Source organism: Macaca mulatta, chromosome 16, assembly GCF_049350105.2.
Source record: "Macaca mulatta isolate MMU2019108-1 chromosome 16, T2T-MMU8v2.0, whole genome shotgun sequence".
In the NCBI taxonomy this organism is placed as follows: Eukaryota; Metazoa; Chordata; class Mammalia; order Primates; family Cercopithecidae; genus Macaca; species Macaca mulatta.
In genome coordinates, this window is record NC_133421.1 from 77,529,967 (window position 1) to 77,548,283 (window position 18,317).

Genomic DNA, 18,317 nt, shown 5'->3' on the forward strand with positions numbered 1-18,317 from the left:
GGCTGGCCACACTAAATCTCAGCTTTCCTAAACCCATGGCAGCTCCCAATGGCAACCCGAGGTTAGGGAAGCCCAAGAGGAATGAGTCAGGCACTGGAGAAAAGACCTGAGCCCTGTGAGGGTCACCATCAGTAGCAAACATTTATGGGATGCCTGGTGGTGTACAAGTAAGGCATGCAGAGCCAAGCTGGAGTTTCATCGTTGCCATTAGCTAGCAGCATGATTTGAATGAATGGCTTAAACGTTCCTTTGGTCCTGTTGTCCTCCACCACCTATCTCCAGCAAGACCAGGCGGCTGTCCTCCACAGTCTATCTCCAATTCATCTGCTCTTCTCCATCCATCCCCCTTGATATGATTTGGCTGTGTCTCCACCCAAATCTCATGTTGAATTGTAGCTCCTATAATTTTCATGTGTTATGGGAGGGACCCAATGGGAGATAGTTGAATCATGGGGGCGATTTCCCCCCATACTGTTCTCGTGGTAGTGAAGAAGTCTCATGAGATCTCATGGTTTTATAAGGGGAAACCCCTTTCGCTTGCCTCTCATTCTCTTTTCCTCTGGTGCCATGTAAGACGTGCCTTTGTTCTTCCCTTACCCTGATGATTCTGAGACCTCCCCAGCCACGTGGAACTGTGAGCCCATGAAACCTATTTTTCTTTATAAATTACCCAGTCTTGGGTTTGTCTTTACCAGCAGCATGAAAATGGACTAAGCCCTCATCACCACCTTAATCCAAGCCAACATGACCTCTTCTGGACAACTGCAAAGGTATCCATATCAGAATCAGCTTTAAGTATCAAAAAACCCAATTACAGCAGGTGAAAGAGCAAAACGTTACCTTACTCATGCGATAATGACCATGGAAAGAAGCAGAAGCAGCCCAGGATAGTTCTGTCTTCCTGCCCCATCATCTGCAATGCTTCACAAGATAGCCACTCACCTCCAGGGACTATGTCTGTCACCCAAACAAGAAAAGGGAAGGTCAAGGATCAAGGGCAAAAGCCTTCTCACCTGGTCTTTGTTCCTTCATTTGGGAAGGGAAACCCTCCCCCAGGGACCTGTGCCTGCATCTCATTGGCCAAAGCTGTGTCACATGACATGGCCATCCCCAGCTGCAAGGGAGCCTGGGAATGTGGGGTTTTGCTCTCTAGCCAGTATAGCAAGGGAAGGCAAAGGAGACGAGGTTGGGTGAGCCATCCTACAGAATCTCCCACAGCATCCTTACTGCCTCCCTGGAGCCATCCTTCCTTCCCCCAGTGCATAAGCCACCAATTTTTTTTTGAGTGGGGAGGTCTTGTTCTGTTGCCCAGGCTAGAGTGCAGTGGTGCAGTCTCAGCTCGATGCAGCTTCAACCTCCCAGGCTCAAGAAAATCCTTTCCCCTCAGCCTCTCAAGTAACCGGGACCACAGGCAAAACCCACAACATCAGACTAAGTTTCTAATTTTTTGCAGAGACAGATTCGGGTCTCCATATGTTGCCCAGACGGGTCTTGAACTCCTGAGCTCAAATGACCCTCTCGCCTCCACTTCCCAAAGTGCTGGGATTACAGGCGTGAGCTACTGTGCCCAGCCTATACCACCAACTTTTTATTTATTTATTTTGAAATGGAGGCTTGCTCTGTTGCCTAGGCTGGAGTGCAGTGGTGCGATCTCAGCTCCCTGCAACCTCCACGCCCCGGTTTCAAGCAAATCTTCTGCCTCAGCCTCCAGAATAGCTGAGATTATAGGTGTCTACCACCACGCCTGGCTGATTTTTGTATTTTTAGTATAGACAGCATTTCACCATGTTGGCCAGGCTGGTCTCGAACTCCTAACCTCAACTCATCCGCGTGCCTCAGCCTCCCAGAGTGCTGGAGAAGTGCTGCAGGTGTGAGCCACCGTGCCCGACCACTACCAGCTTTTTAAAAGCTCAAATCAGAGTGCACTGACGATAGCATAAGTGACCTGTAAGACTGGATGATCCACTTCCTTGCTGCTTCTCCAAATCCCTGCCTCCCTTCTCTCATAACCCCACAGTGCTCCAGGCATACAGGTCTTCCTTCAGTCCTGTGACTATATCAAGCTTTTTCCTATCGCAGGTCCTTTGCACATGCAATCCCCTCAGCCACAGCACGGCTGACTGCTTATCTCTGAGGTCTCAGCTTGAATGTCACCTCCTCAGAGAAGCTTCCCCTGACCACTCTTTTTTTCCCCTTTCTTTTCTTTTTTGAGACGGAGTCGCACTATATCTCCGAGGCTGGAGTGCAGTGGTGTGATCTCAGCTCACTGCAACCTCTGCCTCCTGGGTTCAAGTGATTCTCCTGCCTCAGCCTCCCAAGTAGCTGGGATTACAGGCATGTGCCACCACGCCCAACTAATTTCTGTATTTTCAGTAGAGACAAGGTTTTGCTGGGTTGGACAGGCTGGTCTTGAACTTCTGACCTCAAGTGATCCACCCACCTCGGCCTCCCAAAGTGCTGGGATTATAGGCGTGAGCCACCCTGCCTGACCTTCTTTTTTTTTTTTTTTTTTTTTTTTTTTGAGACAGAGTCTTGCTCTGTCACCCAGGCTGGAGTGCAGTGGCGTGATCTTGGCTGTCTGCAACCTCTGTCCCCTGGATTCAAGTGATTCTCCTGCCTCAGCCTCCCGAGTAGCTGGGATTACAGGCGCCTGACACCACACCCAGTTAATTTTTTTTTTTTTTTTAATAGGGACAGAGTTTCACCTATTGGCCCAGCTGGTCTCTGACTCCTGACCTCAGATGATCTGTCCTTCTTGGCCTCCGAAAGTGCTGGGATTACAGGTGTGAGCTACCATGCCCATCCCTGACCACTCTATCTTAGCAGAGTAGGTTTACCCTCTCCCCTCCATGCCTTATCTCTTTTTTTTTTTTTTTTTTTTTTTGAGATGGAGTCTCGCTCTGTCGTCCAGGCTGGAGTGCAGTGGCACGATCTCAGCTCACTGCAAGCTCTGCCTCCTGGGTTCACGCCATTCTCCTGCCTCAGCCTCCCAAGTAGCTGGGACTACAGGCGCCAGCCACCATTCCCGGCTAATTTTTTGTATTTTTAGTAGAGACGGGGCTTCACCGTGTTAGCCAGGATGGTCTCGATCTCCTGATCTCGTTATCTACCTGCCTCGGCCTCCCAAAGTGCTGGGATTACAGGCATGAGCCACCGTGCCTGGCCACTTTTTAAAATTAATTAATTAATTTATTTATTTATTTATTTTTGAGACGGAGTCTCGCTCTGTCGCCCAGGCTGGAGTGCAGTAGCGTGATCTCGGCTCACTGCAACCTGCATCTCCCGGGTTCAAGTGATTCTCCTGTCTCAGCCTCCTGAGTAGCTGGGATTACAGGTGTGTGCCACCACGGCTGGTTAATTTTTGTATTTTTAGTAGAGACAGGGTTTCATCATGTTGGCCAGGCTGGTCTCAAACTCCTGACCTCATGATCCGACCGCCTTGGCCTCCCAAATGCTGGCATTACAGGCATGAGCCACCACGCCTTATCTTTTATCCCTTCAACCTCTTCAATTCCTTTTTACCATGAATTTCTACTTGTCATAATTTACTTGCTTTGTCAGGCAGGGACAATGTCAGTACAAAAAAAAAAAAAAAAAAGCATTTCCAGTGACTAGCACAATGCTAAGTACTCAATAAATATTAGTTAATTTTTTTCTTTTTTTTCTTTTTTTTTTTTGAGATGGAGTTTCGCTCTTTTTACCCAGGCTGGAGTGCAATGGCTTGATCTCGGCTCACTGCAACCTCCGCCTCCCGGGTTCAAGTGATTCTCCTGCCTCAGCCTCCTGAGTAGCTGGGATTACAGGCATGTGCCACCATGCCTGGCTAATTTTGTATTTTTTAGTACAGACAGCGTTTCTCCATGTTGGCCAGGCTGGTCTCGAACTCCTGACCTCAGGTGATCCACCCACCTTGGCCTCCCAAAGTGCTGGGATTACAGGCATGAGCCACCGCGCCCAGCCTCTTTCATTTGTTTGTTTTTTTGAGACAGAGTCTCGTTCTATTGCCCAGGCTAGAGAGCAATGGTGCGATCTCAGCTCAATGCAACATGTGCCTCCCAGGTTCAAGCAATTCTTGTGCCTCAGTCTCCTGAGTAGCTGGAATTACAGGGGCGTATCACTATACCAAGCTAGTTTTTGTATTTTTAGCAGAGACAAGGTTTTGCCATGTTGGTCAGGCTGGTCTCGAACTCCTGGCCGCAAGTGATCTGCCCGCCTCAGCCTCCCTAAGTGCTGGGATTACAGGTGTCAGCCACTGTGCCCAGCCAACATTAGCCAAATTCTTGAAAAAATGAATGAGGAATGGTGGCTATTGCATCCACAACCTCGGGGTTTCAAGAAACATCCTAATTATGTTCTTTAAATCAAATCAACTTAAATCCTACTTCAAGCCTTTATTTCACCAGACTAACAGGAAATCCAGTCGCAGTCATATTTGGGTTTCCCTCATTGATATGGTTCGGATGCCCTGCCCAAATCTCATGTTGAAATGTAATCCCCAGTGTCGGAGGTGGTGCCTGGTGGGAGGTGATTGGATCATGGGGGTGGATTTCTCATGAATGGTTTAGCATCATCATCTTAGTACTATTCTTGAGATGATGAGTGAGTTCTCATGAGATCCGGTCATTTAGAAATGTGTAGCTAGGCCGGGCATGGTGGCTCAAGCCTGTAATCCCAGCACTTTGGGAGGCCAAGACAGGTGGATCATGAGGTCAGGAGATTGAGACCACCCTGGCTAACACGGTGAAACCCCGTCTCTACTAAAAAATACAAAAAGCTAGCCGGGCGTGGTGGCGGGCACCTGTAGTCCCAGCTACTCAGGAGGCTAAGGCAGGAGGATGGCGTAAACCCGGGAGGCGGAGCTTGCAGTGAGCTGAGATCCAGCCACTGCACTCCAGCCTGGGCGACAGAGGGAGACTCCATCTCAAAAAAAAAAAAAAAAAAAGAAGTGTGTAGCTCCTCTGCCCCTCCCTCTTGCTCCTGCTCTGGCCATGTGACCTGCTTGCTCCTCCTGCTTCTGCCATCATTGGAAGTTTCCTGAGGCCTCCCCAGAAGCAGATGCCGCTATGCTTCCTGTACAGCCTGATGAAGCGTGAGCCAATGAAACCTCTTTTTATAAATGACCCAGTCTCCCGTATTTCTTTACAGCAATGTGAGAACAAACAAATACACTCACCTTCTATAGCCACTAAGCGACTTAAATGGTGCCAAGGACGTAGGAGAAGGACAGTCCATCATGGTCTTTGACTAAGCCCCTGAGGTTTCTTATAGTCTGGCGGATCTCTGTTTCTGTGCAATGCCTGGGATTCAGGAATTTTTGCCAAGGTGAGGGTGGTACCCGCCTTGAGTACCCCAGAGCCAAGGATCTAGTGTCTCCCTCAGTATTGGCCACTCCCCGCTGAGCACCAGCCATTTCTCTGGAGTGCTGCCAGTATGTAAGTGTGGGGGCCCTACTCTTAACCAAAAGTTTTCTCCCCTTTCCTTCCTTCCTTCCTTCCTTCCTTCCCTCCCTTCCTCCCTCCCTCCCTCCCTCCTTCCTTCCTTCCTACCTTCCTTCCTTCCTTCCTTCCTTCCTTCCTTCCTTCCTTCCTTTTTGAGACAATTTCACTCTTGTTGTCCAGGCTGGAGTGCGATGGTACAATCTTGGCTCACTGCAACCTCCGCCTCCTGGGTTCACGCGATTCTCCTGCCTCAGCCCCTCTAGTAGCTGGGATTACAAGTGCCCGCCACCATGCCCAGCTAATTTTTTGTATCTTTAGTAGAGACGGGCTTTCACCATGTTGGCCAGGCTGGTCTTGAACTCCTGACCTCAGGCAATCCACCTGTCTCAGCCTCCCAAAGTGCTGGGGTTACAGGCGTGACCAACTATGCCCAGCTGTTTCTCCCTCTTTTCTATGTTCCCCTGTGTTGCTCTTAAAGTCATTCCTTCTCTTTCTTCCTCCTTTTTATTTTTATCTAGTTATTTATTTTTTGACACAGAGTCTTACTCTGTCGCTCAGGCTGGAGTGCAGTAGTGAAATCTCAGCTCACTGCAACCTCTGCCTCCTGGGTTTAAGCAGTTCTCCTGCTTCAGCCTCATGAGTAGCTGGGACTACAGGCGCACATCACCACACCCAGTTAATTTTTGTATTTTTAGTAGAGATGAAGTTTCACCATGATGGCCAGGCTGGTGAGCTCCTGGCCACAAGTGATCCACCTGCCTCAGCCTTCTAAAGTGCTGGGATTACAGGTATGAGCCACCTCACCTGGTTGTCTTCCTCCTTTTTATTTATTTTATTTTATTTTATTTTTGAGACGGAGTCTTGCTCTGTCCCCCTGGCTGGAGTGCAGTGGCACTATCTCGGCTCACTGCAAGCTCTGCCTCCCGGGATCATGCCATTCTCCTGCCTCAGCCTCCCAAGTAGCTGGGACTACAGGCGCCCGCCACCGCGCCCGGCTAGTTTTTTTTTTTTTTTTTTTTTTTTTTTAGTAGAGACGGGGTTTCACCGTGTTGGCCAGGATGGTCTCAATCTCCTGACCTTGTGATCAGCCCGCCTCGGCCTCCCAAAGTGCTGGGATTATAGGCGTGAGCCACCGCACCTGGCCCACTTCACCATCTTCAAAATAAGGTGAACTAAACCATTCTTTTTTTATTTTTGGAAACAAATTTTCGCTCTTGTTGCCCAGCCTGGAGTGCAATGGCGCCATCTTGGCTCACCACAACCTCCGCCTCCTGGGTTCAAGCTATTCTCCTGCCTCAGCCTCCCGAGTAGCTGGGATTACAGCCATGCACCACCATGCCCGGCTAATTTTTGTATTTTTAGTAGAGACAGGGTTTCTCCATGTTGGTCAGGCTGGTCTCGAACTCCCGACCTCAGGTGATCCGCCCGCCTCGGCCTCCCAAAGTCTTGGGATTATAGGTGTGAGCCACCACGCCTGGCTAACTAAACTATTCTTATGTAGCTCATGGGACTTCTGTGATAATCAAAGGTGATGACTTGCTAGCAGTTGTTTTCTATGTAGTGTTAATTGCCGTAAGTATACAATTTTTTTATTATTATTTTTAATTATCCTTTAAGTTCTAGGGTACACGTGCACAATGTGCAGGTTTGTTACATATGTATACATGTGCCATGTTCGTTTGCCGCACCCATCAACTCATCAATTACATTAGGTATTTCTCCTAATGCTATCCTTCCCCCAGCCCCGCACCCCACAACAGGCCCTGGTGTGTGATGTTCCCTGCCCTGTGTCCAAGTGTTCTTATGTTCAATTCCCACCTATGAGTGATAACATGTGGTGTTTGGTTTTCTGTCCTTGTGATAGTTTGCTCAGAATGATGGTTTCTAGCTTCATCCATGTCCCTGTAAAGGATATCATCCTTTTTTATAATGTTTTTATATGGCTTACTGATTCATTTAATCAGATTGCTTTCTTAACATAGCAAAGCATGTGTAGAGAAGACACTGCTGTATGTAACCAACATGACAAGTCTGCCAGGTATATAAGGAGCTTGGTGCCAATTAGAGGAAGCCAACAGGTCACAGTGCTTTGGTGTACGGATGGGAGCTTGCCTCAGGAGCTCCAAAGCAAACAGGGGAAGGAGCTGGGTAGCAAAGATATAATGGGGCCATTCAATTTTGGAGCATGAGGAGATTGCCCCTGGCCAGAAAGAGCAGGGCCATTTCTAGTAGAAACAAGGGGGATGGGCGTGGTGGCTCATGCCTATAATCCCAGCGCTTTGGGAGGCTGAGGCGGGTGGATCACCTGAAGTCAGGAGTTCAAGACCAGCCTAACCAACATGGTGAAACCCCCATCTCTACTAAAATTGCAAAAATTAGCTAGGCATTGTGGTGGCTTGTGCCTGTAATCCCCGCTACTAGGGAGGCTGGGGCAGGAGAATGGCTTGAACCCAGGAGGCGGAGGTTGCAGTGAGCCGAGATCGCACCATTGCATTCCAGCCTGGGCAACAAGAGCGAGACTCTGTCTCAAAAAAATAAGGAAAAAAAAAAAGGACCAGGCTTGAAAAGGCAGAGGTCAGGTATACAAGGTCTAGGTAATAAGAGCGGCAGAATCTCAGGCCCAGAGGAACTGGTTCATGAGAGCCAACCTCGAGCACAGGATTGTGAATCTGCAGCTGAGGATGCAGGTGGAGGGACTTGGCAGAGATCAAACCCCAGGCACAGAAGGACTGCTCAGAATAGGTAACCAGCTGGGTGTGGTGGCTCACTCCTGTAATCCCAGCACTTTGGGAGGTCAAGGCAGGTGGATCAACTGAGGTCAGGATTTTGAGACCAGCCTGGCCAACATGGTGAAACCCTGTCTCTGCTAAAAATACAAAAAATTATCTGGGCGTGGTGGTGCATGCCTGTAGTCGCAGCTACAGGGAGGCTGAGGAAGGAGAATCGCTTGAACTGGAAGGTGGGGGTTGCAGTGAGCCAAGATTGTGCCACTGTACTCCAGCCTGGGCAACAGAGTGAGACCCTGCCTCAAAAACAAATAGCAGGCAATGACCACTATTTCTGTACTGTGTTCCACACTTTCAACACATAATCACATGTCTTTAAAAAAATTTTTTTTTTTTTTTATGAAGTCTTGCTCTGTCACCCAGGCTGGAGTGCAGTGACGCAATCTCAGCTCACTGCAAGCTCCACCTCCTGGGTTCATGCCATTCTCCTGCCTTAGCCTCCAGAAGAGTGGGAACTACAGGCGCCCCCCACTACACCCGGCTAAGTTTTTGCGTTTTTAGTAGAGACAGGGTTTTGTTTTTTTTTTTTTTTTTTTTGAGACGGAGTCTTGCTCTGTAGCCCGGGCTGGAGTGCAGTGGCCAGATCTCAGCTCACTGCAAGCTCCGCCTCCCGGGTTTACGCCATTCTCCTGCCTCAGCCTCCTGAGTAGCTGGGACTACAGGCGCCCGCCACCTCGCCCCGCTAGTTTTTTGTATTTTTAGTAGAGACGGGGTTTCACGGTGTTAGCCAGGATGGTCTCGATCTCCTGACCTCGTGATCCGCCCGTCTCGGGCCTCCCAAAGTGCTGGGATTACAGGCTTGAGCCACCGCGCCCGGCCGAGACAGGGTTTTGCCGTGTTAGCCAGGATGGTCTCAATCTCCTGACCTCGTGATCTGCCCCCCTCGGCCTCCCAAAGTGCTGGAATTACAGACGTGAGCCACCGCGCCTGGCCAAAAATAAATCGTTTTGAGACAGTCTTGCTCTGTTGCCCAGGCTGGAGTGTAGTGGAGCGATCAAGGCTCACTGCAGCCTCAATCCACTGGGCTCAAGCATTTCTCCTGCCTCAGCCCGCCTGAGTAACTGAGACTATAGGTGTGCAGCACCACATCTGGCTAATTTTTTTTATTTTTTTTGTTTTTGAGACAGAGTCTCGCTCTGTCCCCCAGGCTGGAGTGCAATGGTGCTATCTCGGCTCACTGCAAGCTCCGCCTCCTGAGTTCACGCCATTCTCCTGCCTCAGCCTCCCGAGTAGCTGGAACTACAGGCACCCGCCACCATGCACAGCTAATTTTTGTGTATTTTTTGTAGAAACGGGTTTTCACCGTGTTAGCCAGGATGGTCTCGATTTCCTGACCTCATGATTCGCCCGCCTCAGCCTCCGAGAGTGCTGGGATTACAGGCGCGAGCCACCGTGTCCGGCCTTAATTTTTTTAATTTTTAATAGAGATGGGGTCTCGCAAAGTTCCCCAGGTTGGTCTTGAACTCTGGAACTCAAGCAATCCTCTCACCTCAGCCTCCTAAAGTTCTGGGATTACTGGCGTGAACCACCGGTCCCGACCTCAGTATTGCCAACAGCCCTGTGAAAAGGGGAAACTGAGAGATGCAGAGATGTTAAGTGATTTGCTTGTAGTCACTCTGCTGTGGGGCTGAGCTTGGTTTTGAATCCAGGACTGCTAACTTCAATACCAATGGAAATGGGTATCAGAAACGAGGAGGGAGGGGGAGTTGAGGGGTGCTGAGGAAAGAAGAAACTGGCAAAGTGGGGCGCAATCCTACCATCGTTTTTGAAAGAGGCCCATGGAGGGGACCCTTGTTCACACATGGGCAGGACTGAGTCTTGCAGGCAGGGACCCTGTGAAGCCAGACAGTTCTGGACACAAGGGAACTATTGAGAACAAATCCCAATTCAGACAATCATTTCGGCACCTTTCCAGAAATGCTTGAGAAGTCTGCTGCTGGGAAAACTTGGAAAATGCTAGTAAGGCTGAAAATCTCTGTAAGCAAAGACAATTTTGCAAGATGAGTAGGTAACAACATGGGAAAGTGCTTTTGACATAATGTCAGGAAAGAAGGACATACGATGACTGTTCTGTACAAAACGCATAGAGAGAAACATGTAGGAAAGGGACCAGGGGTTGTTAGGTTGTGGGATAAGATCTTTTTCTCGTGATTTCCCAAAATTTCTATAATGTGTCACATTTTAAAAATTATAAATAATCATGGAGACTGTAAAAACAGGAATAATGCTTTGTTTTTTTAAACTGATGTTTATTTTCCCTCAACCTTATTTCCATTTCCTGTTTAAAAGCCTGTGGAAGAACAGCTTACGAGCCTTTTTTTTTTTTTTCTTTTGGACAGAATCTCGCTCTGTTGCCCAGGCTGGAGTGCAGTGGTACGATCTTGGCTAACTGGAACCTCCATCTCTTGGGTTCAAGTGATTCTCCTGCCTCAGGCTCCCGAGTAGCAGGGACTACAGGCATGAGCCACCATGCCCAGCTAATCTTTGTATTTTTAGTACAGTCGGGATTTCACCATGTTGGTCTTTTTCTTTTCTTTTCTTTTCTTTTGTGACAGGGTCTCGCTCTGTCACCCAGGCTGGAATGCAGTGGTGAAATCATGGCTCACTGCAGCCTTGACCTCCTGGGCTCAAGTGATCCTTCCACTTCAGCCCTGCAAGTAGCTGGGACCACAGGCTGGTGCCCCCACACCCAGCTCATTTTTGTGTTTTTTGTAGAGACGGGGTTTTGCCAGGTTGCTCAGGCTGGTTTTGAACTCCTGGGTTCAAGCAATCCATTCACCTTGACCTCCCGAAATAGTAAGATTACAGGCATGAGCCGCTGCGCCTGGTCTAGACCCATCTTCAATGGCAGTCTGAGTGCTGTGTTCTTCAGTAGGGACCTGCTGAATAGGGACAGAGGGCACCTGCACACCTTCAGACAAGTCTGTAACCTCGGATGGCAGTTCATTTGCCCTTAAGGTCCTCCTTGGTCACTGGCTTTCAGCAGTGACCTGTTCTTTTTCAATACTGTGAACCCAAAATATCTGAGACAGGTCTCAGTCAATTTAGAAAGTTTGTTTGTTTTGAGACAGAGTCTCACTGTCGCTCAGGCTGGAGTGCAGTGGCGCAATCTTGGCTCACAGTAGCCCCTGCCTCCAGGGTCCCAGTGATTCTCCTGCCTCAGCCTCCCAGATAGCTGGGATTACAGGCACCCACCACAATGCCCAGCTAATTTTTGTATTTTTAATAGAGATGGGGTTTCACTTGAATTCCTGACCTCAGGTGATCTGCCCGCCTCAGCCTCCCAAAGTGCTAGGATTACAGGCATGAACCACCACGCCTGGCCTAGAAGGCTTATTTTGCCAAGGTTAAGGACATGCTGTGATCAGCATTGATTGATGTCAGACATCAATCAATACATGTAAGATTTACACTGGTTCGATCTGGAAGGGTGGGACAACGCAAAGGGTGGGACAACTCGAAGGGTGAGAGCTCCTTTCAGGTCATAAGTAGATTTTAAAATATTCTGATTGGCGATTGGTTGAAAGTTATTATCAGTAGAAAGGAATGTCTGGGTTAGAATAAGAGGTTGTGGACACCTAGGTTATTTCATCCAAATGAAGCCTCCAAGTAGCAGGTTTTAGACAGAATAGAGATGTTTCTTATGAGACTTAAGGTCTGTGTTGGTGTTAATGCTGGAGGGGTATAAGGAGGCATGTCCAACCCTCTCTTCCATCATGACCTGAACTGGATTTTCAGGTAACTCTGGAATACCCTTGGCCAAGAGGATGGGTCCATTCAAATGGTTGGGGGACCTTAGAATTTTATTTTTGGTTTAAAATACCTTTTTTTTTTTTTGAGACCAGGTCTTGCTTTGTGGCCCAGGCTGGAGGGTAGTGGCGCCATCTCAGCTCACTGCAACTTCCGCCTCCTGTTTTCAAGGAATTCTCTCACCTCAGCCTCCCTAGCAGCTGGGATTACAGGTTTGTGCCACCACACCCGGCTAATTTTTGTATTTTTTTTTTTTTTTTTTTTTGAGATGGAGTCTCACTCTGTCGCCCAGGCTGGAGTGTAGTGGCCAGATATCAGCTCACTGCAAGCTCCGCCTCCCAGGTTTACGCCATTCCCCTGCCTCAGCCTCCCAAGTAGCTGGGACCACAGGCGCCTGCCACCTCGCCTGGCTAGTTTTTTGTATTTTTAGTAGAGACGGGGTTTCACTGTGTTAGCCAGGATGGTCTCGATCTCCTGACCTCGTGATCCGCCCGTCTCGGCCTCCCAAAGTGCTGGGATTACAGGCTTGAGCCACAGCACTCAGCCATTTTTGTATTGTTTAGAGATGGGGTTTTGCCACGTTAGCCAGGCTAGTCTCGAACTCCTGATCTCAAGTGATCCGCCCACCTCAGCCTCCCAAAGTGTTGGGATTACAGGCGTGAGCCACTGTGCCCGGCCTATAATATCTTTAGAATCTCTGCAGAAGGAGAGCTCAGGCATGAGATCCTATGGTGATCACGGGAGATGGTGCTACACGTGTACAGAACTTCCCAGCCAGCACCCACCACATCAGACCCACTCAGGAGCTCCTTTCTTGTTGCTTGGGATGGCAGCGTCCGCACAGTGCCGAGGAGAATCTTTGTGACCAAGAGCCATGGTAGGCCGGTGACCATGAAACACTTCTGTGACGGGCTGGTGGTCAGCCCCGGTATCGGGAACCATCAGAAGACGTGGCTCCCAGAAAGCTGTCTGGATCTGGTTAGTGAAGGTTCCAAGAGTGAAGTGGCCAACAGTGAGAGTGGCTTCAGTGGCAGCAGTAAACTTCAGCACAGCCCACTGGCCAGTATTCCTGGAGGGTATGACACGGGCAACAGCTGGGTTTTCAAAGGCCACAGTGGTATGAATGGCCGGCAGAAGCTTCTCCCAGGTCCTCTGCAGTTATTTTTGTTTGTTTTGTTTTTCTTTTGTTGTTTTGAGACAGAGTCTTGCTCTGTCACCCAGGCAGGAGTACAGTGGTGCAAACATAGCTCTCTGCAACCTCAAACTCCTGAGCTCAAGTGATCCTCCCGCCTCAGACTCCCAAGTAGGCAGGACGGATGAGTGCCACCATGACTGGCTGATTTAAAAAACTTTTTTTTTTTTTTTTTTTTTTGTAGAGACGGAGTCTTGCCATGTCACCCAGGTTGGTCTCAAACTCCTGGGTTCAAGCTATCCTCCTGCCTCAGCCTCCCAAAGTGTTGGGATTACAGACGTGAGCCGCCTCGCCCAGCCCGCTTCAGATTTGTAAGGTAGATGCCATCACTTTTCCTTTTGGAGATGTCCTGTTCCATTTGGAAGTCAAGATTGGTGCCACCTAAGTGGGTTTCTGCCACAAGGAATTTGACAATATCTTTCTCCTTCATTTGCAGGATATCAAGGGTACCAGACATTGTAAACATTTCCCTTTATGTGACAAAAGAACCCAGGACAATGCTGTAGGGACCCCTCTCTGAATAGCGTAGAAAGCCAAAAAAAGTTTATGCGTCAGTTATGAGTCTCCTCTTTCAAGAAGAGTATATAATAGACTAAGATTATAACTAAGAACATTGTGCAGGGCTGGGTGTGGTGGCTCAGGCCTGTAATCCCAGCACTTTGGGAGGCTGAGGCAGGAGGATCACTTAAAGCCAGGAGTTCAAGACCAGCCTGGGCAAAATAGTGAGACCCCATCTCTAACCCCCCCAAAAAAAAAGCACTGTGCACAGTGATGTATACTCAGTGACTGGTGCATAGGTGCATAGTAGATGTTGAAAATTTAAATAAATAATAAGGGACTGGGCATGGTGCCTCATGCCTGTAATCCCAGCACTTTGGGAGGCCGAGGTGGGTGGATCACCTAAGGTCAGGAGTTCGAGACCAGCCTGGCCAACATGGTGAAAACACATCTTTACTAAAAATACAAAAATTAGCTGGGCATGGTGGTAGGCTTCTGTAATCCCAGCTACTCGGGAGGCTGAGGCAGGAGAATCACTTGAACCAGGGAGGTGGAGATTGCAGTGAGCCAAGACTGTACCATTGCGCTACAGCCTAGGTGACAAGAGCGAAACTCCATCTCAAAAAAAAAAAAAAAAAGAGTGATTATGCAACCATTGTGCTAAGGTGGTTGGGTTAGGACGAGATGTTTTCTTCATCCAAAATTAAATTTGCTGTAATGTTACATTGGCTTTCAAAGCCATAAAGAAACCACAATACTTTACTAAAGGCCTATTTGCTAGGATTCTTTACATATTAGACTGTGAAACAAAATTCTTAGCTGAGGCTGAGTGCGGTGCCTCATGCCTATAATCCCAGCACTTTGACTTCTTAGCTAAGGCTGGGTGCAGTGGCTCATGCCTATCATCCCAGCACTTTGGGAGGCTGAGGGAGGTGGATCACTTGAGGTCTGGAGTTCAAAACCAGCCTGGCCAACATGGCGAAACCCATCTCTACTAAAAATACAAAAGTAGCTGGGCGTGGTGGTGCACACCTGTAATCCCAGCTACTTGGGAGGCTGAGGCAGGAGAAATGCTTGAACCCGGGAGGCAGAGGTTGCAGTGAGTCAAGATGGCGCTACTACACTCCAGCCTGGGCAACAGAGCGAGACTCTGTCTTAAAAAGAAAAAAAAAAAGTTAGCTGAAAATAAGTCAATGTAGGCTGAACACACTTTCTTTGTATGCAAAGATGATGCTCCAGCTCACCTTTTAGGAAGCACAGTCATCTGTGTGGAGAGACAGTCTCGGGCCCCGTTTCCTCTTAGATGTACTCTATCACCAAACAGAAGTTTCTGTGACATTCAGGGTCAGAACAGGAGCCTGGAGCTGTAAACTTCCAGCTGTAATGGTGCATCTGGGGGCCAATATCAGGGCCCTGGCCTCATCAGCTTAGAGACTTTAGACTCTGTTATGAGGAGACCAAGGAATGTCACAGTGGCCCCTGGCAGGGAGCAGGCATTGGCTGCATTTGGTGGCTTTGTGGAGTCCCCACAAACCGTCAGCATTTCAGAGACAGCCCTGAGACATCAGGGACCTGGTTCCAGGGAAGCTGAGGGGCAGGATGGCGTCAGACAAGCTGGAGTTTTGGAGAGTGGAGGGAAGGGCGGACGGGCAGAGTAGGCATCACCAGTGGGCAAGGCAGAGATCAGTCCCCATCCAGGACTGGCCGCATAGTAGATGCTCAGTAAATATTTACATAAAGAAGTAATAAGAGGCCGGGCACAGTTCCTCATGCCTGTAATCCCAGCACTTTGGGAGACAAGCCTTAGAAGCACTATTCATGACTCCAGGCAGTGGCGGTGCCAAGGAAGTGACTGAAGGGTTGGAATCCCTCCCACAATCTCCATTAGTCCCACCGAAGCCACCCCAAGCAAGTGTATTATCTTTCCCAGTCGCTATCAAGACCAGCTAGCCCCTGGTTCCATCCAACCCACTTGCCTCCCCCAAATCCCTGCTAAGCAGAAATTTCAGAGCATCACTGGCTCCAGCGAAAGCTGTAGGACAAGAAAGGTTCTGTTGGACTAAAGTCTTACATTTGGGAAACATTACCCCCGTCTCAGCCTCAGTTTTCCTATTGGTAAACAGATAACTTTCACCTGTGGTTCTTAGGGTTACTGAAAGAACCAAGTCAAAGAAATATGTATTTCTAAGATTCTAAGGTACTTGTTCTTTCACATATTATCTATGACATTGACATGTGCCTTATAACCAATGGCCTCTTTAACGTTATTTTATTTTATTTTATTTTATTTTATGAGATGGAGTCTCGCTTTTGTTGCCCAGGCCGAAGTGCAGTGGCGTGATCTGAGCTGACTTCAACCTCCACCTCCCAAGTTCAAGCGATTCTCCTGCCTCAGCCTCCCGAGTAGCTGAGACTACAGGCACGCACCACCACGTCAGCATAATTTTGTATTTTTAGTTGAGACGGGGTTTCACCATGTTGGTCAGACTGGTCACGAACTCCTGACTTCATGTGATCCGCCTGCCTTGGCCACCCAAAGTGCTGGGATCAACGAATTTATAAAACCATTGCCTTTCCGTGACTTTGCCACCTTTCCCTCTCCAGAAGGGCCAGTAGCGCCCCCTGCTGCCTGAACCGGCGCACTCCACTCTGCCCTAGTGGAGGGGGGCCGGGTGATGGGGGCGGCAATAACGGGAGCGGTCCCTTAGGCTAGAGCGGTGCCTCCAACCCCTGATCCCCCTCATCACAGCCCATTTGTCGGGGCCAGGGCCAGGGACTCGGCCAGATACAGGGAGACAACCCCACAGGAACGTCATGGAAGGTGGTGCAGTGGAGACTTGCTGGTGTCCTGTCCCAGACCATGATGACGTCCATCTGTGCTGCTGCCAAGTTAAACCAGAGTGCGCTGGTTAACCTGGATTTGACCTTGGAGTTCTGGCCTGTGATTTGCCTTCCCTAGGACTCCATGTGCTCACTCTGCCTACAGATATTCTTGATGCATCTGCTAGTCTGATTTTGGACTTCTTAAATGTCTTGGTGTTTTTTGTTTGCTTTTTTTTATTTTTTTATTTTTATTTATTTATTTTTTTTGAGACGGAGTCTCGCTCTGCCGCCCAGGCTGGAGTGCAGTGGCCGGATCTCAGCTCACTGCAAGCTCCGCCTCCCGGGTTTACGCCATTCTCCTGCCTCAGCCTCCCGAGTAGCTGGGACTACAGGCGCCCGCCACCTCGCCCGGCTAGTTTTTTGTATTTTTAGTAGAGACGGGGTTTCACCATGTTATCCAGGATGGTCTCGATCTCCTGACCTTGTGATCCGCCCGTCTCGGCCTCCCAAAGTGCTGGGATTACAGGCTTGAGCCACCGCGCCCGGCCTGCTTTTTTTTTTTTTTTTTTCCCCCAGACAGAGTCTCACTCTATTGCCCAGGCTGGAGTGCAGAGGTGTGATCTTAGCTCACTGCAACCTCTGCCTTCTGGGTTCAAGCAATTCTCTTGCCTCAGCCTCCCAAGTGCTGGGACCACTGGCACGTGCCACCATGGCTGGCTAACTCTTTGTATTTTTTGTAGAGATGGGGTTTCGTCATGTTACCCAGGCTGGTCTCAAACTCCTGAGCTCAAGCAATCTGTCTGCCTCAGCCTCTCAAAGTGCTGGGATTATAGGTGTGAGCCACCACACCTGCCCTTTATTTGTATTTGTTTAAGTACATTTAAAAATTAAAAAGAATCAATGCTACAATTCACAAATTTCTTCTTCCTCAGGGAAAACTCAGTTCTGAAGACTTTTCAACTGATTGAATGAGGTCCACCCAGGTTATTATATTTTTGGGGAGGATTAGCACAGGGTCTCACTCTGTCACCCAGGCTGGAGTGCAGTGGCGCCATCTCAGCTCACTACAACCCCTGCCTCCCAGGCTCAAGCGATTCTCACACCTCAGCCTCCCAAGTAGCTGGGATTACAGGCACACACAACCACACCCGGCTAATTTTTGTATTTTTTTGGTAGAGATTTTTTGGGATTTTGTCATGTTGCCCAGGTTGGTCTCAAACTCCTGGGCTCAAGTGATCCTCCTGCCTTGGCCTCCCAAAGTGCTGGGATTATAGGCTGACCCACCTCGTTCGGCCTCCACCCAGATTATTGAGGATAATTTCCTTTTTGTAAACTCAACTGATAGTAGATGCTAATCACATCTACAAAATACCTTCTAGGCCAGACACAGTGGCTCACGCCTATAATCCCAGCACTTTGGGAGGTGGGTGGATCACCTGAGGTCAGGAGTTTGAGACCAGCCTGGCCAACATAGTGAAACCCTTCTCTACTAAAAATAAAAAATTAACCGAATGTGGTGGCATGCGCCTGTCGTCCCAGCTACTCGGGAGGCTGAGGCAGGAGAATCACTTGAACCCGGAAGGCAGAGGTTGCAGTGAGCCTTGATCACACTACCGTACTCCAGCCTGGGTGACAGAGTGAGACTCTGTCCCAAAAAAACCAAACAAAACCTTCTAGCAACACCTAGATTAGTTTTAACTGAATAATGAGGTACTATAGCATCGCCAAGATGACGGAGGGAACAATCACAGATGGGTACTGGGTACCACCCATGTTGATGAACAGGCCAAAGCAGCACTCCATTCTCTGGCAAACTCAATGGGCTGAAGC